The 13562-nt window shown below is 38.4% G+C and overlaps 1 protein-coding gene across 3 annotated transcripts in view; it reads left to right on the top strand.

Moving 5' to 3' along the window:
* The window catches only part of GABRA2 (gamma-aminobutyric acid type A receptor subunit alpha2), a 93357-nt gene that overhangs the window by 14344 nt on the left and 65451 nt on the right, over window positions 1-13562 (top strand). The gene's annotated exons all lie outside the window — the stretch shown is intronic.

The raw sequence follows: 13562 nt of genomic DNA on the forward strand, positions 1-13562 counted from the left end.
AAAAAAAAAATATAAAATCAGATTCTATATTGCATAATTTGTTGTTTAAATAAATATATATTTTCCCTTAGGAACTTTTTTCCAATGATTTGATTACATATTGCTGCTAAATCATTTATGAATCCATATTTACCTGTTTTACAAAAATTAATGGAACAATAAAGGTAGAATGGAAATAAAATCTCTTAACTAGTAGCAACCATTTATCTTTTTTAAAAAGAAAAAGTCTGGTGGTTAGAAAACTGAAATAGGATGTGAACAAAGTCTTCTTCCATATAGATAGAACTCCTTCGGCATCAGTCGCTTTTACTGTGAGATCTCGAAGGTGCATATAAGTCTGATCATTCCTTTGCACATCCCAAACCCTCATGAATGTCCATGGGAAATTTGAGTGAACAAAGATCCCTTGGAATTGAATGAGTATATGAATAGATACATGTATTCACAGAATATTGGTGTCAATAACACTTGTTTCAGGCTAAATTCTCGCCCTGTTGAAGTCAGTGGGAATATTGTCATTGACTTCATTGGGCCAGGATTTGGCCTTTAAAGAACATGATGCTAGGCATCTTACCCCTATTTCTTATTTTGAAAGTGCCCAAATAATAGAAAGATTAGAGGGAGGAGTCAGGGGTCTGTTGTGTCCTGGTTGTACGTGATTTTTAAAATCTTTGTTTGTCGTATTTGCATTTTAATTTAAAAACTTTATTCCAATGAAGAAAATTATCCAAGTCGCAAATTTAAAGAATTTGCTTTGGCTACAAGTGATGGCATACGCTCCATGGCATATAAAGAACGATCAAATATCTTGCTCTTGATATTTTGTGGTTGTGTCTATTTTTATTTTGTTTGAAATTTTGGTAGGTACAGTGCTTAAGTGTGAAACTGTTACAACTGGCTAAAGCCATGCATAGTGGGGGCAAGGGCAAATTTCCTGAGAGCCCACTTCTGTTCCCATTCATTTCTTTGGAATCAGGCCCTAACTAAGCAAGGGCCTGCTTCAGCTCTCCTTGAAATCAGTGGGCCGGTAGCTCCCCTGCTATTCCAGTTTGGAAAGCCTTGGCTAGCGTATGACCAGCATAAAGTGGCACGAGCTACCTATAGCTCTCTCATGACGCATTAATCCTGACGTGGAATCCCTTTTAATTTCCCGTCCTGGCCTCCCTTCAGTAGATATTTGCAAATACAATATTTTATATTTTAAAGGGTTTTATATGTAGATAATTCATAAAATGAGAAGTAGAGTACAATAATTGGATTTATGCATATTGTATAGTGATTGATTGCAAGGAGATACTATTTCTTTGCAGAATTATTCGTCCTTAACCATTTTGATGTAGTAAGAACAGACTGCCATACAGATGATGTGCAGAAATAACTTGTCAGAAATTTGAATTTAATTTGTAATTATTTAAAAAACCTTTTTATTGCAAAAGTAATGGAAAAATTCTCTGCCTGTTTACAAAGAGGAACATGCTAATTAATGAAAACAGTCTGCAGTTGCTTTGCATATGGATCTTTAAATTGAGAAAATTGGAATTAAACGTCAAAAGCGTGAATTTAAGGAATGTAAACTATATTTTTATCTTTTTCTGATGGATTTTCAAATTTTGAAAATAAGTCTATATAAATATCTTTAAGAAGAAAATCCCCAAACCTCCCAGGTAATTAATACATGTTTGGTGAGCATGAAAATAAAGGAATTAACATCTGTTCAGTATTGACATACATGCCATCAACCAATGCAGAACATGTGTGAAATGAAAGTGAGTCACGCATTTTGAACCAATAATGATTCATGATATGTGATAATGTTAGTCTGCAAGAATATTGGTAATTTAACAGAACATCAGTTTAAATCAGTTACACATCAAAGGCCTGGTCCTGGATATTATATATCCTACATAGCCTTTTTAGAGAGAGTATGTTATTTCTACAGAATATTACAAAAATTGTATAGACTTCTCTCTTTCTTTTTCTTTCTTATAATGGCTACCTATGGTAAGAATTTGAAAACATTGGTTACTGAAGTTTTCTTTTAAATTGCATTCTTGGTAGATGTTGGTAGGTTCTAATCGTGTCTTCATGTAGACTACTGCATTTTAATCTTGCCTCGATGTTAATCTTGGTATATATGTCATTATTTTGAGTTACTTGGACTAGATTCTGATCTCAGATAAACTTGCTGAATCTGAAGGAACTCAACTGAAGTCATTAGAGCATTTACTTGGGCATAACAGATTAGATTATACTATTACAGTATTTACATTAGTATAACTCAGGTCAGAACCTGGCACATCAGAACCTGTCTTAATTTATACTAAGACGTAACTATCAAATGCCTAGCATGGATTCCTTTGAAGCCTTTTGAAAGGAAAATCCAATGCACCAGTTAATTGTTTATCTGACACATTTCCAAAAGTGTCACTTAGCTGAATTTTCTCCCCTATACTTAATTTTTATTGAACTCCACAATTCCCTAATACCTTCGTGCTTAATATCGAAACAGATAGTGTTAGTTTAGCACTAAATGTTTTAGCTGATTATTGAAAAATAAAATGCAATACAAGGAAACTTTTCTAATAACTGCACATTCTGTCAAAGGGATTGTGTAATCTCTAGCTAAGTGGGAGTCTGTTTGTACTCCATTCCTAAATTTTGGAATAAATTCAGAAACTCCTAATATCAAGCCTATTGAGAAATTAGGTGTGTGTGTATGCTACATGACTTGATTTTTTTAAATTATGGGTGCATACGTTTCAGTTCTGAACTTTATACTCTCCAGAGTGTTAAGGCAGCTTTGTGTTGTATTGTTGGTGCAAAGCTGGTGTAAAACTAATAGTATTGATCACAGGAGGCCCATCCTAACAGCAGGAGTCATCAAGTTGGGTGCACAACCACTGTGGAGACTTATACAGCACCTCCCTTCAGCCAACAAAGAGGGTGCAGTCAGGGGCAAGGGGACAATGCAGTGTTCCCTGCGGCCATAGGCAGCAGGCAGACGTTAAAGCAGCTCTCAGGCTATTCTAAACTCGTTTCTATGGACCAAGCTGTCATGGAGTAGCCCTAGGACTGAGCCTGCAGATTGGTGGATTAAAGCCACTTCATACCCCTCTCCAGTTTTGCCTGACACTCCTTGGTTGCAGCTGCAGAAGTGGGCCAGAGTACCTCTTCTAAAGTATGTTGTTCGCTTAAACTTAACAGTTCCTTGCAACCTTCTGTTGGGACATCAGACTTACTGCAAATGTTGCTTTAACACAATAAATACATAAATATATGTATCATTGGTAATATTTTATATGGTTTAGATCCAAATTTATTATCCTATTTTCATGCAAATATTTTAGAAGGAGTGTCTACCTTATGATTATACTTATGGGTAAAGCCCATTATTCCATGAAGAAGTTTTCTTCTGTACGTTTGTTATAAGCATCTAAAAGGGATTAAGGAGATTTTGGTGAAGTTCTATTCAAACTAAGCCACAGTAGGAAAATATGGATACATCTGGATTTTTTTTTTTTTTAATTTGTATTCCACAGATGGTATTTGGAATTCTCTGTCCTTGAAAGTATTTCCAGAATCTACCTTAATAGGACTTAAGGAAAAAATGGACAGTTACATGGGCACTAGTGACATCTCAAGATTTACATACTTTAAGTTGATTTCTGCTGATGTGGATGGGGACCAATAGTCAGATATGGACATTTTTCTCCAAGATAATTTATTGCATTGGATCCTGGGGTTTTTACTCTTTTATGGGAGCAGCTAGTTGGGAGTATGCTTTAGGATAAGGTGGGCACATCACACATGTTCAATTTTGTGTGCTTGCAGAGAACAGACATTTGTGGATCTTTGTCCTTCCTTTTTTTCTATGAAAAATGTAAAGACATCAGTTTATTTTAATATAGCTTCCCATAAATATAAAGTGCCTCCATGCTTTTTTGTTCTGTTTGCACAGTACCTAGCACAATGGGGCCCTGATCTATTACTGAGGCTCCTAGTACTACCACAACACATATTACAAACAACAAAGATAGTACCAGCTTTGCTTTCTAAATGTAGTTTTAGAAGAACAAATACAGGTGTGACGGGTTCAGTCACAGAGACCCCCTTGGAACTGTCACCTAACATGCTGAGATTACCTCTGAGCCTATTTTCCCTTCCAGCTTGGGACTCCAGAACCTTGCTTTGTTGAGCCAGACACGCTAGCCTGCTGCAATAAAGTCCCAGGTCTGGTCCATGCCCCCAGAGCTGCAGACTTTAACCAAAAACTGCTCAGCAGGTCGTCTGTCTCCAACACCCAGCTCCCAATGGGATCCAAACCCCAAATAAATCCGTTTTACTCTGTATAAAGCTTATACATGGTAAACTCATAAATTGAGTTTACCTCTATAACACTGGTAGAGCTGATATGCACAGGTATTAATCACTTACTCTGGATTAATTAATAAACAAAAGTGATTTTATTACGTATAAAAAGTAGGATTTAAGTGGCTTCAAGTAATAACATACAGAACAAAGCAAGTCACCAAGCAAAATAAATCAAAAACACGCAAGTCTAAGCCTAACACATTAAGAAATTGATTACAGGTAAAATCTCACCCTCAGAGATGTTCCAGGTTTCAGAGTAACAGCCGTGTTAGTCTGTATTCGCAAAAAGAAAAGGAGTACTTGTAGCACCTTAGAGACTAACCAATTTATTTGAGCATAAGCTTTCGTGAGCTACAGCTCACTTCATCGGATGCATACTGTGGAAAGTGTAGAAGATCTTTTATACACACAAAGCATGAAAAAATACCTCCCCACACCCCACTCTCCTGCTGACAATAGCTTATCTAAAGTGATCACTCTCCTTACAATGTGTATGATAATCAAGGTGGGCCATTTCCAGCACAAATCCAGGGTTTAACAAGAACGTCTGGGGGGGGGGGGGGGGGGGGGGGGCTTAGGAAAAAACAAGGGGAAATAGGCTTGAATAGAGACTGGGAGTGGCTATTTCCCCTTGTTTTTTCCTAAGCCCCCTCCCCCCCCCCCCAGACGTTCTTGTTAAACCCTGGATTTGTGCTGGAAATGGCCCACCTTGATTATCATACACATTGTAAGGAGAGTGATCACTTTAGATAAGCTATTGTCAGCAGGAGAGTGGGGTGGGGGGAGGTATTTTTTCATGCTTTGTGTGTATAAAATATCTTCTACACTTTCCACAGTATGCATCCGATGAAGTGAGCTGTAGCTCACGAAAGCTTATGCTCAAATAAATTGGTTAGTCTCTAAGGTGCAACAAGTACTCCTTTTCTTTTTAGAGATGTTCCAATAATCTTCTTTCACAGACTAGACACCTTCCTAGTCTGGGCCCGATCCTTTTCCCTGGTACGGTCCTTGTTAGTTCCAGCAGACATCTTAGGTGTTAACTAGGGGTTTTCACATGACTGGAAGCCCCCTCTGTCCTGCTCCATCTCTTTTTATAGCTTTGGCACAAGGCGGGAATCTTTTGTCTCTCTGGGTTCCCACCCCTCTTCTAAATGGAAAAGTACCAGATTTAGGACGGATTCCAGTTTCAGGTGACAGGATCACATGTCCTGTGAGACTCTAGCCTCCATTCTTCCTGGGCTGGCCCACACATACACAGGAAGGTTTGCAAGTAAACAGTGCCATTTACAACCAATTGTCCTAGTCAATGGGAGTCATCAAGATTCTAAACCACCATTAGTGGCCCATACTTTTGCATAATAACAATAGGACCTCAGAGTTATATGTTAGAGAGGTTTCAGAGTAACAGCCATGTTAGTCTGTATTCGCAAAAAGAAAAGGAGTACTTGTGGCAGCTTAGAGACTAACCAATTTATTTGAGCATAAGCTTTCCTGAGCTATACGAAAGCTTATGCTCAAATAAATTGGTTAGTCTCTAAGGTGCCACAAGTACTCCTTTTCATGTTAGAGAGCTTATTCCTTCACTCTCCCACTTCCCTAGTCCTTCTCGTGTGAACAGAGAGCAACAATACCCGAAGTCCGAAGGTGCAAACAATTCAATGTTTATTGGGGTGAACTTCCAGCAAGCTTAAATCCAAGTTCCTTTTTTCCTTATTTTCGAATCCCAACTTACTTCCTGTTTGAATTTATTTATAATTTATATATTCTTAGCTATACCTTAACCAATCATTCTACTGAAATTTAACTAACCAATCCTAACATATTGTTAGCTAATCATGTTACCAGTTATATCCCACCACCTTAATTAATTTACACCCAGCAAAATTAATTATACAGCAGACAGAAACAATCACAGAACCAGACAGAGACCATGCCAATAAACAATAGCAAAGTGGGAACTATAATGACAAAACAATACAGAAGTGAGGATTTCACAAGTACATCTATAAAGACATAAGGGTTTCCCAGCTGTGTCTATTGATAAGTGAGTTCTTACCAGACAGAAAACTATCAACCTAAATTTCCTTTTAAATCTTCTAGGCTCTTCCCTTTCACTGGAGGTGATAGATCGGATCACCTTCCTAACAGCCCCATATTGACTAGTTTGGAATGTGAGGAGGTGACGGGTCGCTTCCCAGCTTATGGCTGCCTCTACTGCTTAGCCAAATTTCAGAGTAACAGCCGTGTTAGTCTGTTTGCATCCGATGAAGTGAGCTGTAGCTCACGAAAGCTTATGCTCAAATAAATTGGTTAGTCTCTAAGGTGCCACAAGTACTGCTTAGCCAAAGGCATTGGCCTAAGAACAGGGCCTCAGACTGTCACAGTGAGAGAAGGCCCTTACACAGATTCTTTCTTGTATACTTCAATTAATAGCTAAATGATAAACATATACGTACATTCTTAGAGTATAGGCCTTTACAGACAGGCCTGAATATCTATATCCTAACATACTTCATATTTCTAGCTTCAGATACAAGAATGATACGTGCATACCAATAGGATGAACACCCTCAGTAGGTTATAAGTTCTGTAATGATACCTTACAAGAGACCTTTTGCCTAAAGCATATTCCAGTTCACATCATATTCATACTCATAAGCATATTTCCATAAAACATACGGAGTGCAACATCACAGCGGGATCTATTTATTTTCTCACTTGGACTAATTTTATTCTGGGACAGTTCTATTGACTTTCAGCATAATTAGTGCTGATTTACAAGTGGGGGAAGCAGAAGATTGCTGCAGATTTTAATTTTAATCGGTGACAGGTGAAAGTATAATAAATTTGACAACTTCAGTCCTTAACTACAATGTTAACCAAGAATATATATTTAAGTGAAAAGATGAAACTATCTGAAGGAAGTAGAAAATCATTCATAATTAGTATATCGATGACAAGGTGGAAGAACTGGAGAGAATTTGAGAGGGCTGGGAAAGTCTAGAGAACAGATAACTTTGCTCTCTTGGATAGTCTTTGCCTAAGACTTGGTGGTATTGTGAAGAAGCCAGGGCTGCACTGGCAGGTGAAAAGTGGACCAAGCAATGTATTTTGTTCAGCTCCCACAATACCATGGGATCCTACGAAGTGTTGGATGCCCTTAGTTTCCAATGAAGTCAATGAGAGTGCTCAGCATCTTTCAGGGGATGCACAATACTTCACAGAATCATTCCAGTAAGGGACTAATATGCGATACTAAAGGTAGGTGTAACAAGTCAGTAGCGGCTCTGGGGGTCGGGTGGCATTTGAAGAAGGGAATATTAACACCTTGGAAGAAGGTCTTTGGTATCCTCCTTGAAGAATAAAAACAAAAAAACCCACCACCAACAAACCCTGCCCTTCTGCACATCCCACAGGCCAAAAACAAACACTCTCAAACCTTCCCCTTCACAAGTATCTTTGAGGCAAATTCTTTCTCTCTTCCCCTTTGTAAAGTTTCCTCTCTCCCCCCTTAACAAAAATCAATCTTTCCCCAAAACTCCACATCATCTGTTATCCTTCCAGAAAATATCCCCCTTTTACACTCATCCAAAATTCCAGCATTCGCTCCACTTCATATGAAAACGCCCATAGTTTCCCAGTGCTGGTCAGCCGCCCGACCCCAACTCCGTCTTTGGTTTTGACCCCAATTACATCTCACTGTAATCTCTCACTGTCCCAAACACCAATTCCATTGTTGCCTTTGCCTCTTCTCCTATACCATCTCTCATACACGGCTTTCTATTCTGTTCTGTTCTGTGTATTTTCTTATACTACACTAATTACTCTAGTGTATGAGTGCCTTCCAGTAATGCGCTAAGCAATGTGACTAACATCTGTCATGTGTTCATTCTCTCATCCTCCCCCCTGCGGGAAGAAGCATATGCAGTGGAGTTCCTTGTTGTGGTAGGTTTTAGGGTGTTTGTGGGTTGTTTGTTTGTTTGTTTTGATTGATTTGTCTAATGAAATCAATCTGTCGTGGGATTGGGTAAGCAGAAAAATCTCAGGGAGGCTTTCTGGCTGGACATGAGAGGACGGGTTCCACCCCACGCCCAGCGTAGCCTAGGCTCTTATTTTCCATTCATGCCAGTATAATGCTGTTGGTACTAGTGGTGGTCTATGGCAGATCTGCTGCTTCTAGTAAAGCTCCTGATTGCATAGCAGTGATGCTGTCTAAGAGGGACGCCATCATTTCGTCACTCTCTTTACCAAACTATCCCCTCCCAACACACTGAACTACTGCACTCAATATTTACAGCTACTAGGGTGTGGGGAGGATGTAGTTTGATAATAGGGTGCGTGCAGAAGGCCAGTTTGTGTCAGTTATGTTGTGTGTAGTAACTTCAAACGTTTCGCAACAACATATTGTGTGTGTTAGTTATTGTAGTTGATTATATATACTGTGGTAGCACTCAAAGATCCCAATCAGGAGCATAGATGAAGAGACAGTTCATCATATTATTAGCATACCCATACAGGTGGTTTGTTAAATCGTTCATTTAGGTCTGTAAATGATGCTAAGTGATTAGACACAACACAGGGACTGAAAAGGGGGATACCATACATTAGTCCGTGGATTAAACAGGTGACAAATTAAGGATGATAGTATTTTCAAAAACCCAGCTCAAAACTTCAGAATGAAACACTTAACATAATCAGTTGGATCATGATGGTTAATCCATTTTTTTTTCATTTCTGGCATTAATGGATTCGAATGTTGAGTCAGTCTCAAAAGCAGATATATTAGTTAAGCTGCTGTGTTGTTTTGTAATTCACTAAACTATTAAATCAGAACAACAGACAACGAATCTGAATTAAGATAGTAAATCATCTAATTGTTTTTAATTATAAGAATCGGAGAGCTTTAATATGTCAAGATAAATCCTGCAGCAACTGGATGTGTGAGGTAATATATTTTATTGGACCAACTTCTGTTGGTGAAAGAGACAAACTTTGAAGCTTACTCAGCGTGCTTCAGGTTTCTGAAGAAGATCTCTGCAAGCTCAAAAGCTTGTCTCTTTTACCAATAGAAGCTGGTGCAGTAAAAGATATTGCTTCACCCACCTTGTCTTCTAATTTCCTGGGACAAACATGGCTATAGCAAAACTGCAAAGATAAATCCTCACGTGTATTTTTTTTAAATGTCATCATTTCAGGCTGATACACAAATGAAGTTAATCACCAGGGAAAGGAAAGTTTTATTTACTCCCCAAAATATTTGCGTTTATATTTCAGAATCTATGGGAGCCAGGTTTCTAAACATTTGGATTTGTTGGTAGGGCCTGATCCTGCTAACCTTTACTCATGCATGTGGTTCCATTAATGCTTTGCAGAAGAGAGCTCTTGGATATAAATTCTACTCTTGCATGCCATGTTTCAGAATACATACTTAAAGCAGGTATTTTAGTAAAATATGCCCCAAATCAGCATTCTGTTGTTTGGATTATTATGTGCAATTTGGGCCACAAAATATTTTAGGAAAGTTATTCTCTGGACCAAATTCTGTCGTTGGCTACACATGTGCAATTTCTGTTGAAGTTAAAGGGAGTTATGTGCATATGTCAGAGGTCTGAATTTGGCACTTCTTTAGGCAAACTAATGCGTGCCTTATAGTCATTCAAGTGAATCTGTGATATGTAAAAATGATTAATAAAAGTGATACATATTTAGTAATCTCATAAATATATGACTAGTGGAAAAAATCGTTGCATACAAAATTTCAGACACTCGACCTTTGAAAATCATTATATTCTTGTATGTACATTCAAAAACTTTCACACACAGTTATCTAAGCATAATTAGTTAAAAAAAGCATAAAAGAGCATATTTTGTGTATATAAGATATAACAAATCACGTCATAGCATGTCTCAGACCCGTAACTAAAATTAGAAATATCAGATGTAGATCTAAAATACCAAATAGCATAGGAATGTAAACATAATACATTTTAATTGAATATATTATTTCTACATATGTTCTCTTTTTTATACAGATTGCTTTTCTCATTGAAATATACAAAGGCAGTGTACATACAAAGGGCCCATTCACACAGGTAGTTGTGTGGTTTCCATGGGACTACTATCATTAGTAGAACAATGTGTGTCCCAAAGATGTTTTTGATTTTAGTTTGAATTTAAAAAAAAAATTGCACCCACCTAGTTCAGTTTTCTTCCACAAAGATGTGGGAGAAAAACAATATATCTTGTGATCAAATGACTGCCTTGTCATTTAGAAATTCCTAATCTCCTTCCTGGGTCTCTCTGTAGAGGAAAAGCAAGGTAAACTGTAAAATAGGAGAAGTTGTAGAAATTTTGTGATAGGATATTTATTTATATATTATATAATTTTTAAAAAGGTGACTCTACTCTGTTAACTTGTCAGGTCTACATAGGACTTCGGTTAATATTTCATGCTGTTTTTGACCTGTAGAATGCTCTTCCCTTCAGCTGCATAATTACAGTCTGGGAACATCACTGTTTTACAGAATGACTTCTCAGAAATAGATAATTATTTTTATGAATGAGCTGCATATCCTGAATTATTTGAATTGGTCATTCTCATGTTGCTGAGTCTCTCATCCAACAGAGGCAATTGTCTCTCAACACATCCATTGCTCTTGCACCCATCCTCTGGTGCCCTGAGATGATAGATTCTTTTAGACCACTTTTTGCCAGGAGATAGAGAGTGGTTAGACCTCCATCCATTTCCACCCCCTTCACAATTTATAGGGTCACTGACTGAAGGATTAGACATCTCTGGGTGAAACACAAGTAAGTGGCTGTAATGGGGAGTAAATGACAGTGAAAAAGGAGAGGGGAGAGTGTTGGATTCAATATTGTCTTGATAACAGCTCTGTATCAGGCTGAGGACATACCATGCTATTTTCACTGATGTCTTTACCAGTGTCCACATGGTTGATAAAGGGCAGAATGATGAGCTTCTTGCTGCTGGGTCTTTCTTTTGGGCTTGGTTCTGTGTCACCAGCTACCTTTTGTGGGCGAAAGGGAAAGTATTACTACTGGAAAAGTTTTTAAAGAAGGAAAGGGGGAAAATATAATAGCCTGTGATACTGGACTACAGAGCATCACATCATTAACTATCTCTTCTGTTCTGTGTAAGGTTTTAAAGCTCTTCACCGAGTGTAGAATGCTTTATTCCCACTCATTCATTACTTTGTTGATCATAGGACAATCAAAGAGAAAACCTTGCTGGTTACTAAATAACTGGTTACCCTCCCTGCAGCAGCCCAGGGAGCTGGAGGCAGAGCAGCAGCAGTGCTGAGACAGCGTGGTGCCCCTGGGGCGGGAGCAGTCTGGAGCTGGAAATCAGTCATACCAAGATCTGGAACAAAATTATCCAGTCAGATCACCTATGCAAATGTGTACATCCAGACTGGCTGCGGGGAATTCCATGACCGTGCTTGATCTTATTAGATATGCATCCGATGAAGTGAGCTGTAGCTCACGAAAGCTTATGCTCAAATAAACTGGTTAGTCTCTAAGGTGCCACAAGTACTCCTTTTCTTTTTGCCAATACAGACTAACACGGCTGTTACTCTGAAACCAAGCTAAGAAACTGGATCATATTAATTCAAAGTGATGGACTCATATTACACATTTGTTAGACAACATTTTGAAGAACAATTAAACTTTGTGCTTTCTCTGTGCAAAAGCTTCATGGTTAAATGTTAAGGGTGAGATCTTCACCTCCCTCCCCATTCCAGCCTGTTTACACCACCTAAAAGTGCTGAAACAGTATAAAGGAGCCCCCAAAGCCCCATATCTGTCCAGGGGAGGATTCCTATGCTGTAGAAACGGTGGAAGACAGCCATAAGGCTGCCTCCCGAGGGCCCACCTTGCAATCCCCATCACGGGGGAGCATGCTGAAGGTGGGAAAAGTGTCAAGGGCCAGGATTCCAGGCAGCCCATAAGACAGCCTGGGGACGGTGCTGTAACTTGGACGCAGGGCTGTGAGGTCTGTGCTGTGATGCTTACAGGGGCAGCACAGAATCTCTCCCTAAGTCTTTGCTGTTCTTTTTATTTTTAAGTTTTAACTATGAACGTGTGTTAATGGAGAACTAACTGAAAATGGTAACTTACATATGGATGATGTGTTCAACTTTGGGTTACAAAAAAGATGTACAGTTACCCAAATGTCCAAATTCTGATTTCTGGCTTCTTGATAATGACTTTTTTCCATTTGAATTAAGTCAGAAACTAAACATTCTTAACATTTGTTTAAATTTTAATATGGACCCAGTCCTGAACCCCTTGCTTTGTCAAATCTCTTATTTGGCAAGAAGCTCGATTCCCTTCTCCCACCCCTTTGATTTCTGGGGAAATCCTGATGAATGAGGTGTGTTAGGATCAAGAGAAGGCAGGCCTGAGGCTGCTCTGACCTGTGCTAGGATACAGCCCCGGGGATTAGGGAAGTGTAAAAGTTACTTAATTGCTCTGGTCCATCTGAGGATCTGAGCTGTTAACTTTAATGGGAGTTTTGCTGGAGCGAAGAGTTCAGGATTTGGCCCTAAAAAAAGCTACTGTAAAACATGTAAATAATATAAACCAAACCGAAATCTATACAAAATTCAGCAAGGACACTGCAAAGCTCCCTGCATTGGAGTAGCTCCCAGTTAAGGCTTAGCTAGACAGTGAACTATAGATAAACAAGGAGATACAAGGTGAAATCTTGGCCCCATTGAAATAAATAGGAGCTTTACTGTTGACTTTAGCAGAGTCAGGATTTCTCCCACAATACATACAAAAAATGAGTAGTAAGTAGGGCTGTCAAATGATTTTTAAAAAAATAGTCATGATTAATCGTCGTTTTAATCACCCTGTTAAACAATAGAATACCAATTTAAATGTATTATAAATATTTTTGGAATTTTTCTATATTTTCAAATACATTGATTTCAGTTACAACACAATACAAAGTGTACAGTGCTCACTTTATATTTTTTTTTAATTACAAATATTTGCATTGTAAAAAGAATAAACAAAAGAAATAGTATTTTTCAATTCACCTCATACAAGTACTTTGATTCACGGGCTTATAGCGATCCTGAAGCTCTGTAAGTGTACTCTGTTGTGGTTGCCGGCATTCATTTGCTGCCCGTGGGTTATCTGTAGCACAAGAACTTGAGGCAAAA

The sequence above is a fragment of the Chelonia mydas genome, chromosome 4 (genome assembly GCF_015237465.2).
Source record: "Chelonia mydas isolate rCheMyd1 chromosome 4, rCheMyd1.pri.v2, whole genome shotgun sequence".
Lineage (NCBI taxonomy): Eukaryota > Metazoa > Chordata > Testudines > Cheloniidae > Chelonia > Chelonia mydas.